Source organism: Sceloporus occidentalis, unplaced genomic scaffold, assembly GCF_023333645.1.
Source record: "Sceloporus occidentalis isolate IW3139 unplaced genomic scaffold, rSceOcc1.0.p SCAF_4, whole genome shotgun sequence".
Classification (NCBI taxonomy): Eukaryota; Metazoa; Chordata; class Lepidosauria; order Squamata; family Phrynosomatidae; genus Sceloporus; species Sceloporus occidentalis.
In genome coordinates, this window is record NW_028316984.1 from 63073137 (window position 1) to 63092472 (window position 19336).

The 19336-nt window shown below is 38.8% G+C and overlaps 1 protein-coding gene across 1 annotated transcript in view; it reads left to right on the forward strand.

Moving 5' to 3' along the window:
* Positions 1-19336, forward strand: part of DPP10 (dipeptidyl peptidase like 10) — an 817369-nt gene that overhangs the window by 24989 nt on the left and 773044 nt on the right. The window lies entirely within an intron of this gene.

A 19336-nucleotide genomic window follows, 5' to 3' on the forward strand; every position in this document is an offset into this window, starting at 1 on the left:
TATGTAGCTTAAAAGCATATTAGTTGGTTCTCCCCCATGGACGGCCAGTCATGATGGGCAAGGGTCAAGAGGGCATGTAGTGTTTTTCATACTCCCAAGAAGCTTGTCCATATCATCGATACTCACTGACTCAAATTGATCCAGTATAATATTACTCACAGAGCCGCTGGATACCCCTCCTGTCTGCATTAATGCCCGTATCCAAGTCGGCTCGTATCTGAGAGATTTTATCTGTGAAGTATTTGTTAAAGGTGTCACAGCAGGCTATGGTAGATTCTAGTGGGTTCTAGGTGACGGGGATCTACATTAGATCTCTTACTGAACAGCTCTGCTGGATGAGACTTCACAGACACAATACGTGCAGCAGAAAAAGGCTTCGTCGCTGCATCTATTTCCAAGAAAATCCCTATGGCGTGTCTTGTCAGATAAGAGCTGAGTTTTTCACCAGTAACACTCTAGTCATTGTCCTGCCCACTAGGATATGTACTAGGGTATATGACAACAGTCTCCATAAGTGTTTTTACATTATATTCTTACTGAGAGATACTCTTATGAAACTGATAAACCATAAAAGTTCTGGGTCTGCCTAACACTGGTGGGGGATTCTCAGAACAATTGAGCCCATCTATTGATCTGTGGCAAGCCGAGCTAGTTTGGCCCTGGGGCAATCATGTTACATCACTGTGAAAGCATGTGTGTATAGACCTTCAAGTCACCTGCCATCTTATGACAACCCTATGAATTTCACAGGATTTTCTAAGGGAATGGATACTCAGAGGTATTCCTTGCCATAACCTGGTATACATTGGGAGCTTCCCATCCAAGTAATAATCAGGGATGAGCCTCCTTAGCTTCCAAGATCCAACAGGTTCTGTTGCCTTTAGAGTATTTAGGGATACACTGCATTAAATGATTCCACATCAGGGATGATGTTATGCACTGCATGTTTTGATCAGAATAGCTAGGCCATGCAGTTGAGTAGATGTTTTTCACTGTGTGCTTAAAAGGGTAAATACATATTTTGAGTTACAGTGAGTCATGTGTGGGAACTAATACTTAGGAAACTTGCTGGGGAGTGTATTAACTGCCAGCTTCTTCTGATAGTAAAGTGTAGTCTGATGTATAGAACATATATGTAATTTTGTACATATATCTTACACAATGTGTATCTAAGTGAGGCTTACTTCTGAACTAAGTGAGGCTTACTTCTGAGTAAGCATATATATGTTTGCATAGTTAATCTGCCTTGGCTGTTTGCTGCATTGCATTGCCCTTTTTATATTCTTCAGTTAAAAGACTGTTCCTTCTAAAGTAGGACACCTGCTCATCCTAGTTTCTAATAATGCAAAGCCAGTCTTGAAAAGCCAAAACATATTTCAGGGACTTTCAGATAAATCCTCTAAACTGTGTTTGTCGCAGAAGTAATTTAAAAGTTTACATCAGCATTTTTCAAGATGTATTTCTCCTTGTGCAGCTGTATTTTACTGTAAAATAGTGTGAAGTATGTGGGACTTTATCCTCATAAGACACTGTCATCTGGGCTGGGCTGTAGTGATAGATGAAATCTCAACTAGATAAGTGAAGCTAAGCCTGTTTTTTTAAAAAAATCCCCTGTTCACTTTGACAAATGGTTGCAAAGGTCTCGGCAACTAAAACAAGTTCTGAAACTGCTTTTGAGTTAAACGTTCACAGCACTTGACCTGCATTATCTGACAGTCTTGTGAGACTTGGGTTCATATTTGTTAAAAATGCTAGATTAATTTCAGATCATCGAGCAACTGAAGGAACACACTGTCAACTTGAAAAAATAAATCACTAAAATCAATAGGAATGCATGATGTTTTGATCTATATTTTGTTTTTCCCTTTAAAAATATAAGCCAAAATCTCCCAACAGAATAGTAATATAATCAGGAGGCTGCAGAGCCTGTTTATATAATTACAGGGTTGGCAATTTCCAGTTCAAAACTAAATTATTTTATGAAAGAGCTATAGGGTAACACATCTCTCTCTTGTGACTCTTCAGCATGCACTGCATTTGTATATTCATGATGATTTCAGACACTGTCTACAATTCAAAGGACAGAGCTCTTTGGAAGGCTCCAATGCTGTTGCTTCCCTCACAGTCCCCTTGCTCACTGGGTTGAGAGAAGGCTGGTTTGCAGAGACCTGTCACAGTGCCAGTCTTCTCTTAAGTGGAATGAAAATTGGAGATGAGAGAAAGCATGGGAGAAGGGCAGATACTTTTGTACCTGATGCAATTCCCCAACACCATTCCACCCTTCAGGGCTGGCCCTATCACTAGGTAGGGTCAGGACCTTCATCTGCAGGAGCTGAGAACAAAAGTGAGAACAAATGATTTGGCAGGATTTGAATATGGTACACCTTGGCCAGGGTGAGGGTAACATGGGGGTGGACGATTATTTGTTACTCTACTGAGGGCAGCAGTGAAGCCAAAGCAAGCAGGGAGGATGAAAATAAACACTCAATACAGTCTATTTTGGTGAAATAAAATGTGCACAAAACTATGTGTATGTGTTAAAAGGTAAAGGACTACACAGAACATGTGCTTTATGCAGTAAGAAAAAGTGCATGGAGAAATTCATATTATTTTTCAATTTCTCTATGGATTTTTCCTATGGGCTAAAGTGGGTTTATGGGTAATTTCAGTTTCATTTATTCACATTTTAACATATGTAGATTGATTAGTGAATATTCTGTGAATTTTCAAGAGAAAGTCTGCTTTCTCTACCTGATCTCAATATACATTAGGGTTTTTTTTTTATGGCAGGGAGAGTTGAGTGTATATTCATAAAATATTAATTCATCTCCCTTCCAGTATATTTCCTCACACACAGTCAGATACTGGATATGTTCACACTACAGATCCGTGTGTAGTTCGTATCTTTATCTTAACCTTGATCATCAGAGAGATCAAAAGGAAATTACAATGCCTTTGGATTTCTCTTTTCTGAGATACATTACTGTCTGGTCCCTGTATACATTTTCCCCATCTTAAATTAAACCCATTAAAGCATTTTAGAAGTTCAGAAATGTAAGCCTAATGGCTTTGCTTACTTATTTTATTTAAATATCAATAATTATACACACTGCCCTTTGAATGACAAGGACAAGGGATAAATGGTTTACAGCTGGAACATTCAGCTAACTCACTCTGTTACCCCCAACCATTTCTGTTAACTTCATCCTTTATATAGTCCACACACACACACACACACACCTTTTAACAGCATTACATGTAGTAAGAGCAGTTTATGAACATATTCTCTCTGCCTAAGACTGCAAATGAACATTAACAAAACAACAACAATCCTCTTCATGAATCAGATTCATTAGCTGTTCATTGTATTGATATAAATTATCTGCCACTGATCCCTCTACTAAGAGTTTTAGTTTGTGCAAAATGTGAAACTACGCTTGGCTTAAACATCGAATGCAACAGAAATGCAAGTTGATTTGGCCAAATTGTTATTCTGTCATAGCTTATGTATGGAATCATTATTCACAGGATAAAATGGGTTGCTTCCCATGGAGGGTTGCTGATCCAGCAGAACACCACTACTGGATGGAAAGAATGGAAGAATGCCACAGTTTTTGCTGATTTTCCTTCCTCCATCCTATGGAATTCTGGGGTTTGCAATTTGGTCAGAAGCACAAGAAGCTCTCTAGCTGAGAATTCTAAAATGCATTTTAAAGTTCTCCCTAAATCTTACACTCCCAGGATTTCATAAGATGGAAAAATTGCAGTTAAGCTAAAATAATAGTGCTGTGATAATTCTGTAGTGTGAATGGCTCCCATTGTTTGGAAAGGACTGTGAGATTCCAGCTGTATAATCTGAAAACCTCAATTGCCTGAGAGCCAATTTTTCAGTTTTGAGTTTCTCTGCAAGCTGGATAATATTTGTAAGGGCATGTTCTTCTAATGTCAAAGAGGGGAATACCCCTCAGGCCTTGAAATGGGCATCAGTTCAATGTGCTGGACTACTGCAATGCATCACCTTGTTTCATCTGAACTAGCTCTGCATTTTAGCCAGATTGAAACCCACTACTCAGAAATAGGCCAGACCAGGCAGAAATGGCCATATCATCAGACAAGGTGAGGCAGTCAACTCCACTCAAGTGATTAGTGCTGGGGTACTGTTAAGGGAGAACCAGTTTGGTGTAGTGGTTTGAGTGCTGGATTTCAACTCTAGAGATCAGGATTCAGTTCCTTGCTCAACCAGGAAACCCACTGTGTGACCTTGGCAAGTCACATGCTCTCAGCTTTAGAGGAAGGCAATGACAAACCTCCTCTGGACAACTCTTGCCAAAAAACAAACAAAAAACAAACAAAAACAAAAAACAAAACCCCAACAACACACACACACACAACCCCATGATAGGGTCACTTTAGGATTGCCATAAATTGGACACAACTTGAAGGCAAACACCACCACCACCACCACCACCAAACTATGAAAGGTTTATTTTTCCAGAATTTGGGAGTGCACTTTCTGTAGGACCATGGCTGAAAGTTTGTTGCACACACTATCTGAAACAGAAAAAGGGCAGAGCCTGTGCAATTTAGGATTTGAGACCCAGGCTGTAACTCTAGACTCTTCACCATATGAACACAATGGAGTCGTGGAAATCTCTGTGTTTCTTGAGAGTGACTGAATAATAAGACCAAATGTACAAGAGTGAGTCCCTTAGAAAAAAAAATAGTGAAGGTAAATTATAGTATCTTTAGATGTGATTTATTTCATATGTAAGGTGTTCTCCATCATATATGCAAATGTGGGCTCCTTTTTCTGCAATATAAGCACTAAATATGAAATTTGATATGTGGAGGTGGAGAGAACTATGCAACCTTCCCTGCCTTCACCCTGAGGCATTTGTATGATAATTCATACCCAAAGCCAACTTTAAAATCTGCTTGTTCACTTCATTTTATAGGTGGGAATCAGGATTAATATCTTTCTTTTCTCTTAAATACTTCTTGGAGGTCACATCACATACATTCATTAACTTCATCACAGCCCTATAGATTTCTGCATGAAAAAATATTGTCTCTCCAACTTTCATATCAAATTTGGGTAGCTACATTCCTCTGACATATTTTTTTTAAAAAAGAACTGGCATAATTCAATTATGTGCAAGGTATATTGCAGTTCTGTGTATGGAATTGGTTATGGATCTTTGCTAGGGTTTCCTTGAAACCTATGCAATTAATTACACATGGGAGATTCATTTTTCTTTGCTCTCTGGCTTTGTGCCTTTACTCACAACGCACAGTTAAACGTTCTGCATTTTTTTAAAAAGCAAGAATGTCTTTAAGGAAGTCTTGAGAATACTACATTTTGGGGATTATCACAACACTCCTATCAAATTGTGTTCAGAACTGCTACTTAGGAAGTTCATGGTCTGTCTTAGAAGCTATTTATGAATCAAGTTAAACCATCTACATAGCATTTGTCATGGTTATTTAAGCTCTAGCCCATTTATAGCACTGAACATTAAATCTCTACCAAGAAGCCCAAGAACTTTAGCTGTCTAGGAGTCTGACCCATTTGAATGTGAGGTGGGTCTGTCTAGGGCATGCTATCTATTTCTACTGCACTCAGGTCCTTGTAGTATTGATCCCAACAGCCAGAATAGAGCTCCCACAATTAGCTGGCCTCTTTTCAACTGACTCCAATGTCTGATTCAGCAGGCAGTTTAATTTAGGACCTGATGCTGAGCTGTAATTTTTTCTTTCTTTCTTCCTAAAGTGCACGCTGTAAGTTGTGTGAAGAATGCTGGAAACTCAGAACTGAGGGCAAGTTTAATATCACTCCGTGGTTGCTGGGGGAGAAGGAGATAATGTAATGAAGGAAAAGATTAATAAAAAAGGGAGTGAGGTAGAGCAAGAGCATAATAGCTTGAATAGACTGGCCATAGAAGTAAAATTAATCTTCCCACAGACACAGTAACTATAGCTATACATGGATGGTGCAGCGTATAGGTGGCAATGATTATTTTGGGGGAAAGACATTTTATATATTTTAATATATTCCAAAAGAGTAATGGCGGTGTTGTCATGAAAAGGTGGGAAGTTAGAGGATATGTTAAATTTCTATCCCTAGTCCACTGTATTATTTCCTGTCTTCCCGTCACTTTCTCTCCGGAGATGGCAATATAAGTTGCTCTTTGTTTCATCACTGCTTCGTATTCTGAAGGAGGAACTTTTGTTGTTCATAAATACTCTACAGATCTACAGGCTGGAAGGATTTAGGGCAAGCTGGACGAGCTTCACTTGGGCAAATGACATCTCTGGATACATTTAGAACCACTGGTGGTCCTTTCAGGAGTAGCCCTCTGAAATGGGACATTCTAAGTGTAGGCCAGAGACAGCTTTGGATAGATTACACCCAAAGCCCATCTAATAGCAGGACAGACATTGTTTTGAATCTTTCAAATACCTTGTTTTCCAGAGAGTCCCCAGGACTGACATCCTGGAGTTAGCAAAGCTAACCACTCTCAATTAGTTTAATGTGCTAATTCTGTTTCTTAAAAATAATAATAATAAAATGAGCCAGGCATGAGCCAACCAGGACTTGGGTGACTGACCATCTGTTTTGGAATGATATAAATATTTGACTATTTCATCCCTACATATAAGAATGAATGATTTCTATACTTTTTTCCTTGCTGCAAATATTTCAGTACAGTTTTCAGCTGGTATTTGCACATTCCAAAATGTTTTAGAATTTTTTTTCCACATTTTAATTTCATAAAACATTTCAGGATGTGTAAATACCAGGCAAAAACATTATGCGATTCACACCTCTTTCTTATTCCTCTTGGCTGGGTTTGCCACTTGTCAGAGGGACAACTTTTCAGCCTGGAAACAAATCATGCGGAATCATCTTCCCATCATCTACTCCGCCTTTCACATCTCCACTTGTTCCTTAATCCTTAATTTAATTACTCCTTATTTCTTCTGGAGCTTTCTGTTTCAGGCTAGCTCATTATTTCTGCCTCCTTGCCTCCACTCCTAGCCCCCTGATTTGTAGTTCTTGGCTCTTTGTGGAAAGATGTATAGGCAGCTTTGACATTTTTAAAAACAGAGTTTTGAAATTGGTCTCAAAAACTGAGCCTCTCCTTCCTCTCGCTTGCTTTAGATATGCTCACTTCATTAGGCTGCCTCATTTTAAACAGCAAAAAAAGTAAAAGTCAACCCGATATGGATGAAATGGCAGTGTAAACAAACTAGAATGCATAAAAGAGAACATAAGGGGTGGGTTTGAGACTCTAGAAGTTCATGTTTCATTGTTAAACTGTGATATCTAGGAAGTATTTTCAGTTTATGTTTGATAAATGTTGTATTCACTGCAGAAAACCTGCCTCACAAGATACTGGAAATGTTCCCGCAGACACTGCAGTATTTTGGAAGGTGTGTGTGTGTTTTTTTAATGGTGCTGTTGGTGGGCTTTTTGTTTTTTTTTTACTTTAAACGTATTTTTTCAAATATCCTACCTAGTAAGCTCTAGTGTTTTAGAAGTAATACTACCTCCCCATCTTCACACACACACACACCCTTTTAAATTTTGCTCCTTGAAAAATATCAGGGAATGTTCAGTTCATGCATGCTGCTCTTTGTTCTCAATCCCAAAAAAGGGAGCCATCTACATCTGGAACATATACTGGGACTTTTCTGAATTTCATGCAACTCATATTACATCTCTGTTACAATAATTACCAATCTATTTATGCCCCCTTTTAATGGGGGTAGGACAAGCAGTCACTTTGTGGCTCTTGGTCATTTGTGCATCTTGATGAATCAAATCAGCAGCACAACAATTTATTTTTGAGAAATTCAATCCATGTAGGTTTTTATTTTTGTGAATCCATTTTCAGTAAAGTTTTACCAGAACATTCTACTTTTGCTAGGTTTTCATATGTTTTGCTTAATAAGATGAACGTAATTCTATAGAAATACAGCAGGCATGAACCAGTCAAATTTAAATCCCACTGATGTCAAATTTAAGTATGTGTTTAATCCTTTTGTTGAAATCAATGGAAATCAAAGGCCCCCATAGTCTACTAATTACAGTTCACAAGTATCCTGAGCTCTTTTTTTATTGGAGATTGATTTCTCTGAATACTTTTGTAAGGTAAACTGGGAGAAGGAAGACAAGCTTTTAAGATTCCTTCTTCCTTTTTTCATCTTCCATTATCACCTGTCCCACTATTCCAGATGATGACATAATTTTCTGAAAATATTTTTTGGGTGAGGGACTAGAAGACTATCAAGGAGGGAATCAATCACAAAACATATCCAAGGGTAGCCATGTTGGCCATACAGCAAAGTACAGTAACATCCACAATCCACAAAACAGTGATATGTTTATTGGCTAACCAAAATGAACAAAATTGAATCAGACATTCAAAGCTCCACTGGTTTCTTCCTGTGGCAAAAAAATCATATAGGAGAAAGAAAAATATAATGATGCCATGGAGGGATGTCCATATTAGTAGAGACCATTATTTCTGGTCATGTAGGCTCTGGGAGATTATCACACATGACTTATCCTGTCTTTCCCCCAATGGGATACATGCACATTTAGCTGTCAGTGATGGGTCTTATCACAACCCAGGCTTATTCTATGACTTTTCAAGGACAGGAAAATCCCATCCTTGAAAAGCCACAGGACAAGCATCAGTTACATACGAGCTGCATACAGAGTGCGTGCACCCAGCCACAGGAGAATGCAATAAGATCTGTCATTGACAGTTAAACACGTGTGTATCCTGTCGGGGAAAAGACAGCAAGTCATGTGTGATAATCTCCTTAAAGTACAGGACTTAAAATTTAAACTTCATTAGAAGCACCAAAGGATGCTTCCTTTGATCAAGACAGCGTCTGTTCTTTGTGAAGCTATTTGCCCCATTATTAGGCAGAGATCACTGAATTTCTCAAGAAGCCTCTCCTGTTGCATTTGGAAAACATTTAGGTGCTGTTTAGGTAAAATATGTCAAATGCAGTCTCAATTAAAGAAAGTTTTACTTTTGTTGGAGGCAGAAACCTCAGAGTTGTCCCAGAACCTCATTGCACAGGCCCTGGGGAGCAGCCCCAGCATGGAACGAAAGGGGGTGGGAAGGGAACAGAATGGGGAAAGGATGCATTTTACCTCATGCCAGAACACCGCTGATGCCGCCAGAAGTTCCCATTCTGTTCCCCATCTGTCCCACAGAGGTCAATTTTCAATAACCATGGGGAATGGAACAGGGACTTCCAGCAGCATCGGCGACATTCTGGCATGCGGTAAAATGCATCCTTTCCCCATTCCGTTCTCTTCTCGGCCTCTGTCGTTCTGTGCCGGGTCCGTTCCCCAAGGCCCATGCAATGAGGTCCTCAGTCTCTTGGCTCTCTCTTTGGGATTCCCCTGTTGTGGCTAAAATGCAATATCCTCAAATCCAGAAAACATATACAGTAGATGTTTTGTGGACTTTGGATGTTATTGTACTTTGCTGTATGGCCAACCTGGCTACCCCTGGATATGTTTTCTGGATGTAGAGACATAACATTTTAGTCACACAGAGACAGCTTGGATCTCAAAAGAATCATTTCCCCTGTATAATTTTTAATACCTTTGCCTGATGGAGAAGCAACTTTTTGTATTTTAGATAATTTAACTGGTGTAAGGAGCCACCTGTTTTGCATTTTATGATAATTCTCTCTTAAGTTGTAACTTCATGTATATTTTAATCTCACTTTCTACATTCTTTCCCATTGTTCAAATTTTATTGTTTACGTCCTGTGCCCATTTAATCATGAATTGCTGTCCAACTTGAAATAAGAGACCAGACACATATATGGGTTGTAAACTGGGCCACTTGATTGAATTAACCTATTTAACTGTCTTCTTGAAAACCTATAAAATGTTAAGGGAGCAACCTGGTGCGGGAGCAGCTGTGGCAGGTGGTCTGTTCCCCCAGACCGCCTCCTCAGCTTCCCCTGGGTGAAACACCGGAGCTCCATGGAAGAACCCATGACTGGGTTGCTCCCCGGCCAGCTTGCATCTGGAAGGCCAACCTGAGATTTCCTCACTCAACTCACAGGAGTTGATTGAGTGTTATATCCCAGGTCAGCCCTAGGGAAGGTCTCTTTCCCTCTCTCCTTAGTCACAAGACCTAAAGAGAAAGTTTAAGAGGCCTAACCTTCACCCCAAGCAGGTGCCATAGATGTTCACCTGACAATTAATTATCCCCTCATCAACAGCCAATGACCACCTATTTAAGTCCACACCTAAGCCAATTTTCCAAGTCCCCGAACAACAGTGTGAGGTAGGCGAAACACCCTTGGAAAGGGGAGAAAATTCCTACCTGGCCCTTAATGCGACCAACACAGCCACACTGAGGCGATGTGGGGTAGAATCACCACATCTAATTGGCTGCTGGCCTCATTCAGGAGGGCAGCAAATGCACGTCTCCAGCCATGGTGGCCCAAGGGATGTGAATTCTTTAATTACCTCATCCTGCAAATCTAATTGTAAAAGAAACATATAGAATTGTGAGACTTTATGACAATTATCTGACAGAATGATTTCTACAAAATCAGCATATATACCAATGGGTTTTTTTCTATCCTTTATAAACCTTTCCTTCAATTGTCTACAAAATAGGCAACTGTCAGGGATTGCTGCCAGCAATCTCTGACTTATGCTGATAACCAAGCCTGCAACCAACACGTGTAGGCAAAACAAACCTTGTGGAGAAGCAGTCAAGGAGCAAGCCGAGAAAACAAGCCGGTGTCGGGGTTGCAGAAAGTCAAGTGTGCCGAAAGACGAGCCGAAGTCAGGAAGCCAGAAAGCAGCGTGGTCAAAACAGTCCGAGGTCACAATAGCCAAGAGATAACAAAGGTCCGGTCCGAGGTCAAGGTAGCAAGATAACAAGATGTCAGGAGCTAGAGCGACAGCAATCACACCAAGGGCTCATGCAATAAACTCTAGCAACAAACTCAAGCCTCTCTCCCACTTAAATCAGGGAAGCTCTCCCTCGAGCCACCTGAGGCTGGTTTGCCGATTGTCTTTCTGCAATCCTCCTGGATCTGTGCCTGCAAGCACTCTCGGCCCTTCTCTCTTGATAAGAAGGCACTTGCAGGCACGCCTCGTCTCCTGAATCACCACTAGGCTGTGGCACCATAGAAGGCCTTTCCTCAGCACTAGGACCTGGTTGGACCTCCTGCTCTGGGGCTGGGGAAACACAGCTGGGACCTGGCAGAGCAGAACTAACACCTGGCGTAGCCTCAATCAGCCCTTGCTCTGGAGGAGGCTCATCCTCCTCCTCATCCTCCGAGAGCTCATCCTGGCTGGCCATGACAGCAACCACACTTGTATGTTTCTGCAACCAATTGCTCCAGAGTTTTAAATTCCAGTTGTTGCAAATCCCTTTGAGTTATAACTAGATAGTCTTATATTAGCCACCTCTCTTTAACCATCTCTTCTCTTTGATTAAATGCTTCATTTATTGAAGTCCATTTCGGGAGGTTCTTGCAGATAATAGATTTATATTTTAGTCAAACTCATGGCAGTGCTCTTAGGAAGTGATACCAGAAATCTCTATGCACTTTGTATTTATCATAGAACATATATCTGTGCCAGCCAAATCTATCATCTGAGCCTTCTAAGGACAAAAACTTTTTATTTTGCAATTTAAACCATTCCATCAACCCATTGTTTTGTGGATCTTGGATGTTATTGTTTATCTCTCATACATATAATTCAGAAGTTATTATGCTTATTTAGCCCTTCCGCATCATTTGTAGATCCAAACCTATAGCTCACAGAATTTCCATAGCTTGCTTGCTTGCTTGCTTGCTTGCTTGCTTGATTTATTTATTTATTTATTTATTTATTTATTTATTTATGTTATTATTTTATTTTATTTTTTATTATAATTCTTTTTTTAACAAGTTTTATATTCAATAGCATCATATTGTTAAACCTCTTGTTACAAAAGGGAATCAGTAGAAATTTCATTAGTGGTTGATAAGGGAAATATCACTCTCTTTCACTTGCCAGGTAAAATTTATACCTTGTAAGGTTCACCAATGTCACTATGTTTTATTTAAGGCACACATCTTGCATAATGAAAAATGGGCCTCATCATTATCATTATCAGTCCAACATCTGGATTCCTATCCCTTTCTTAGGTTGATTCAAAAAAACTGACGGTCAGGGAGATTAAAATAAGGAGGATCTGGGTGGATATATGAGGGGAAATTCATCGTACCATCATAATATGAGAATAACACTTTTTTTCCTGCAGTGCAATACTATTTCATGTATTAATTACTAAGTGGAAGTGATTCCAGTTTTGTTTTTTGTTTTTCAGTTTGTCTTTGGAGGTTTTGGCAGCAAAATCAGCAAGGCAGAAAATATACTGTGGAATTCAGTATAACTGTTAAAAGAATTATTCAGGTTGTTGCCCCTCTCCATTCACTCCTGGTTCAGCACCTTGTATTTCTTGTTATTTACTGCCAAGTCAATTTTCACCTATGGGCATTCTATGAGAGACTCTCAAGAGCTCTGGTCATCAACTGCCCTTCTAATCTCTTACATACCCAGGGTCATGACTTCCTTAATTAAATCAATATACCTGTAGTGCACTCTTCCCCTTTTCCTACTGCCTTCCACTTTACTGAACACTGTCATATTTTCCACTGAGTCATGATATGTCAAATTACAACAGCCTCAGTTCAGTCCTCTTGGCTTCTAGTTAAAATTTAGACTTGATTTACTCTAGGACCCATTTATTTATCTTTTTGGCAGTTCATGCTATCCTTAAAACTCTCCTCCAGTGTCACATTTCAAATAAGCTGACTTTCTTCCTAACAGTTTTCTTCACTGTTTCACAACCATTGATAGAAATAAGAAAGACTATAGCATGGATGATTCTGATTCCCTGCATAGATAATCTGCAGTGGGTCTGTTTTGATATGAATTTCACTCTCACTTGCTTTGTTAGGGAGAATTAAGGGGTGCATTTTGTTATGTTCAAGGTGAAATTCTTTCCATTTTCATCAGCTGATCTTTTGGAGGCATGGGGAACTTGCAGCCATCAGTAACTGAGAGTGGCCTAAAGAAGTTCCCCATGCCTCCAAAAGATCAGATAATAAGAATGTAAAAGTTTCCAGCTTGAACTCTCCTATTGAAGTTAAATTCAGTCTTGATCTGGTCTGCTTCAGAGGACACTTGCTTCAATGTGGACATCTTGTGAGTCTTCCGTCTTCCCCCTAGTTTGGAAGTAGATTTGTGGTTTATCCAAATCTGCTGCAAACATGCACTTTATGGTAATCGATTTTCAGTTCCATTATCTAATATCTTGGCATGATGTCCCAAAACATTTACTCTTATGATGGCCATTCTGAGAATAGTCATATGGCTCCTTGACCAAACTCAGTTTGTGTCAGTAAGACACCAGCCCCCCTCCCTCCTATTCTCTGCTCTCCCAATTAAATCTAACAATTGTTACCAGAATTATTTCACAGTAAACTTTTTAAATTAAAGCTTATGGTTACATCCACACTGAAAAAATAATGTAGTTTGAGACCAGTTTAAGTGTCATAATGCCATCCTGTGGAATAATGGGATTTGTAGTTTTACAATGTCTTTAGCTTTAGTGCTGGTGCCTCGCAAAACTACAAATCCCATGATTCTGTAAGATGGAGCCATGGCATTTAAAGTGTCATCAAACTGCATAATTTCTACAATGCAGATACACCCTGAGTTTCAACCATACACGAAAAAGCATACATGTGAGAACCAGACTTGTCTGCATTCTTTTTGATCAGCAAAGACTGGCTGAGAACATGTTTCTGCTCTTGAGAATGCCACCTTTGAACCAAAATAGGTGAAATCCATACATTTTCAGTCTAATGGATTTTCAGCTTTCCTCACAACCAGTGCTAGATTTATACCAAAGTAAAATAAGATGTAGCTTAAGGTATCTGACTTTGAGGGTTAACAAAGTAAAAATAAAATAGAAATTAGAAAAAAATTAATAATATACTTATTTGATAAGAATACTGTTGGACAGTTATGAATGCATCATGTATTTATGATCCGTACATAACCCCTGGTTTGCTTGTATCATCAGCTCCTTCCCGATTGATAGGAGAATGGATTCCCATTGATCACAGTGGCTGTATCCCAATAAGTAGAAATTGGAGGGATTAGAACAGGATTAATATAACTATGAAGTTTACACACCTGTAATACAGAATTCTGATCCAGTTTTTTCCTGAGGAATCCTAAATTTCAAAAGAAGAAGAAATTTACCAATTCTGCTTTGTCAATTATCTTCCTTTTCTTTTCCATACTTTTTTCAATACATGGCTATTGGTCTGAGACTCAAAGGCAATACAGCCTGCATAAAGTATCGGTTTAGAGCATTTTGATATTTTTAGACAATGTTATAAATGTTAACAAAATGATTGAACCCTCACAGCATGCATCTGGAGTAGGTAGAAGGTGAGTAGGCAAGCAATTAGATATCATTATCCCCCTTTTAGGTAGCATAAAGCTAAGGGAAAAATCATGTCAAGCAAGCTCTTGTACATTTTGAAATATATAAATGTTATTAATAGGTTTGGAACTTGAACGTTGCTGTTTTCCACTCCAACAGCTTGCTGAAATATACCTGCACATTCCATGAATTTGTTCATTAGATTCACAGAGTGTTGTCTATAAGGCCGCTACAGTGTTCAAGAAGCAAAAAGAAAAAGAAAGAAAAAAAAATGAGAAATCAAATAAGATTACATCAATCAGTATAAATTCGTGCATATGTCCCCCCTCCAATGATTGGACAATTAATTTGTGTTCATTTATGAATGAGTTTTTATTATGACATGAATATGTCCTTGGTTTTCTACACTTTTATTCAGTTGTGAACATTTCTAAGAGCTTCAGAGTGGAATCCATACCTGTCTTTGCTGATAATCTTCTAGTAAACTAAAGGAAAAGGCAGAAATAGTGGTTTATTTTCTCTTTGTCTTTAAAGACATTAAAAAAGCAACCACAAAACAAGCTCATAGCTGCATTTTTAGGCTTCAACAAAGAGTCTTTTATAGCTATTCCTCCTTCTGAGATCTCTGCAAATGGTCAGAGCTTGGGTTTTTTTGTGAGTTTTTCAGGCTATGTGGCCATGTTCTAGAAAATTTTCTTCCTGACATTTCGCCAGCATCTGTGGCTGGCATCTTCAGAGAATGCTTAGCCTGGAAAAAGTTGGTGTATATATATACTGTGTGAGCTTGGGAATGCAGGAGTGATTTGCATGTGTATTGTTCTGTGTTGATGGCTGGCCTCAGGCTGGGAGGCTAATGCAAAAGAGGATTAATGTCTGCTAATTGGTGATCATTATCTGTGGGGAAAGCCCCTGACTCTGATGTTTGTGGATTTCAATGGCTTCCCTATGCATCCTGACATGGTAGTGTTTGGCATGGTCCAGAATTTCAGTGTTTTCAAACAATATTTTATGCCCAGGATGGTTTGTGGCATGTTCTGCTACTGCTGATTTTTCTGGCTGGCCCAGTCTGCAGTGTCTCTCATGTCCCTTGATTCTGGTTTGCACACTGCGTTTGGTGGTCCCTATGTAGACTTGTCTGCAGCTGCATGGTATGCGCTAAACTCCTGCGGCTGTGATAGGGTCCCTCTGGTCCTTGGCTGAACGAAGCTTGCATTGTCCATTCTAGGAACATCATTATTAGTGCTGATTCACAGGTCAGGATCAAATTTCTGCGAACCCTATTTAAGTACTGTGAATAATAATCTTGGGTAAGGGATCTCATTTTTCTACTAACATTTGATGGCCCTGATGTGAGGGGGAATTGAATTCTCTTCAGGTTTTGTAGTCTAAATTATAAAGTTGCCATCCATAATATATTCTCTGATATAATAATATCAGAGCCACCAAAAGCCATTGGATTTTCCTAAATCCTACAGTTTCAATTAGAGTAGAACCATTGATCCTGAGTCAGTGGGATTTACCTATGTGTTAACTAGTCAGCTACCCTACAAGTAATCTGGTCTAAAATAATTGGTACTAACCAATATAATCTAGGCCACAGGCTCTATAATTAGATGAGTATCAGTCATTCTGTTAGCAGTGCTTTAAAATATGTAAAATAGTAAGGAAACTGCAAAATAAATAGCTCATTGAATTGCAACTCACAGCATTCTTCACTGTTGACTTTATTAGTCAGAGTTGCTGGGAATGGCAGGAACACAATTCCCACCTCTGTGTTAGAATAAGAAGCAGTATACTTGGTTTGTTTGTTGGTTTGTTTGTTTTGGCAAAGAGCAACTTCTTCAAAGGCTGAACTTTTCATTCAGTAAAATGATTCTTACCAAAGTCATGGACACCCAGGTAATGTAGAACTTCTACTCTTTTTCCACGACTCACTCTTCTGGCCTTGTGGTTCCATGCAAGTGACTCTAGGGCCTGTGTCTCATTTGGGCCATTCTGTTGATAGCTTTTCCTCTCATGCATGCTACCTACTCCCTCTGTAGCAGAGGTCATTTGGTAGAACAGAATGAGAATGCATGAGTTGTGGTTAGCCTTGATTTCCCATGAGGATTTCCTTGTGGTTTGTCAGAGGATGATAACACATAGGGCACCAAGCCAGTAAAACAAATTCCAGCAGTAGGTGATTCTGTGAATGAAAATAACAGGGCAGGGAAAAAATGACACTTAAAAGCTTAAAAGTCTCTATTACAGTACACTGTGAGCCAAGTGGGACATTTTGCAGTACCTTCATTTCAGCCATAGTATGACAGAAATTTGAACTGCCACTGGTTCCAACTGAAGTCACATCATTCCTAATTCCAAATGTGAGCCAATTAGAAATGTCACAGATCAGTAATGGCATGTTCTGTAGAAACTTAATTGTTTCACAGTTGTTTAGCACTACGCTCCCAAAGATATTTCCTTATGAATCACATTTTTATCAAGGAATTTCCATCAGATGCTGACATTTTGGATTGCCAAAGGAAAATGACAGTAGCAGTTTTACAGCCAAAGCCCTTTAAGATGTTTCGAATGTTAACTTGTCGTTATCTTTCCTGATAAGAGCACTCAGTGTTCTTTCATACAAAAGCCTTTGGAAATTTAGAGGTAGCAGCTCCTGCAAGGAAAATCACTACATGCACAAACATTTTAAAATGTTACTTGCCTTGTTAAACATAATTGTAGTTTTCCATTCGAGGGCAAAGAAACAAAATGGAAGTAGGCTCTGTGTGTGTGTGTGTGTGTGTGTGTGTGTGTAAGGGATAATGCATTTACTGACACCACTGAATTGCACCTGCTTTTTTATATCTATAAAAATAAAATTGCAATCAATATTCTAGCCATTTGTTAAGTGGGTTTTTATTTCCCCATTTCTCAATCCTTTGATAATTCTCTTTCCTTAACTACCAATCTACTGGTGTCAGGATATATGCTCACATATATGCTCCAGGCTCACTTTCAAGTTTGAAACTGGGAAAGGCACAAGTGTGGGATTATGGGATCTCTGTGTCACAGACTTTGGTCAAGATCCAAGAAAATAATTTAGCCAGTGCTATATTCATAGCAGAGTTTACATGAAAACCTACTGTGAAACCTTGGTACAACTTCAGAACCATGTTCTGATGCAGTTCAAGGAGCAATGATATGTGAGATAAAAACATCTGGACAGTGAAGATTCATTTCAAATTCTGCCTGGAAGTCAGAAGAAGATACATTCTTCTGTTGTTGATTGACCATAAGAAGAGAACAAGAAATAATCCTTTATATATGGGCACATAGTCTTATATTCACCTGAAACACAGGCTTTATAATTGCCATCCAAGATGCTGCAACCATTTTGAAGACATGGTTCAGCACACTCCATAAATTTCTTTACATCTTGCATGTACAGCGCTGTGTAAATTTACAGCGCTTCATAAATAAAGGTTAATAATAATAATAATAATAATAATAATAATAAACTTGAACAGATTCACTGCCCTACTGATATGGAAGCCACAGGTGCCACTGTTATTGCCACTGATCAAGATGTGAAAACAAGGATCATGTCCTCCATGCCTGCTGACATCAATTTTTTCACCAATTTTTGCCAAACACTGAAATGACCGGTTTCAGCCCATCTGAATTAAGAATCCATTTGAAGTTCTCCTGGGGGCTAGTATGTTCAAATGCTTAGTGCTACTATTTTTGTTTTTTGCTTTTGTTTTTGCCATACGTTGGATGGCTTTAGTCTGGGGTAACCAGATTTATTGTCATTGGATTGTCTGTCACCCTTGATTAGTTACTTGGAAAGATGACACAGTGATTTCATAAATAGAGAGACCAGCTGTTCAAATGCTACAGACCTCATCTTAAGAGAGGCTAATAAACGCGGCTCTTTCCCTAGCTAACTACAACCATGTAGGTCAGTCCAAGACTTTTTGTTGTGAAGGACAGAACAACTAATAATATCAACCATCCAAGGTTAGAGGCAAAATACTGCCAGGCAAGCTATTGTACAATAGGTAACAAATCATCATCATCATCATCATCATCATCATCATCATCATCATCATCATCATCCCCAAACATCTTATGCCTTCTCTCGCAATAAAAATACAAAAATGCATTCATTAAGCATTTATTAATTTATTTTTCTGTTTTTTTCCAACATTGGCATCCAAAGTGTCTTAGAACATAAAAATATATACCCTCCTGTCTCTTCCACAGACATTATGTTGAAGCTCTTGCTTTGTTGGACTAGTTCTGAGTTTTCTACCCACACTGCTCTATAGTCCAGTAAAATTGTCCTTATTCATGGTTAGATTTTCAGTCACCTCGTCCCTGTGTATTTTATACTTTCATTTAAACATTGTTTTAAAAATTATGAATGCTGTGAAATTTATCAAGGTCTTGTGTTATTTTCATTTTCTCCAGGGGATACATATGATCAAAACAAATGGCTAAAAGGAAAAGTAGTAAAACGTCAGTCAAATGATCTCATTTATACTAGACTTGATTAATAAGTTATTGAAGCTGACTCCAGAATGATTGGCTGCATTTTTATAATGCTGCAGGAATTAGAATGATATTAATATGATTTAATGTAAGCTTTGGTTCCACTCTTATCAAATATAGATAGACTCATCTTTTAAACCTAGAGTAATTCTTGAAATTTGTTGAAGGTGTGATGCATTATTAATAAGTGATAATGATTATGGGAAAACAGGCTATACTTTGTATAACCGAGACAGAAACCTTTATTGGTTATATTCTGTGTCCACAATAGAAATATTAGTCCATTATCC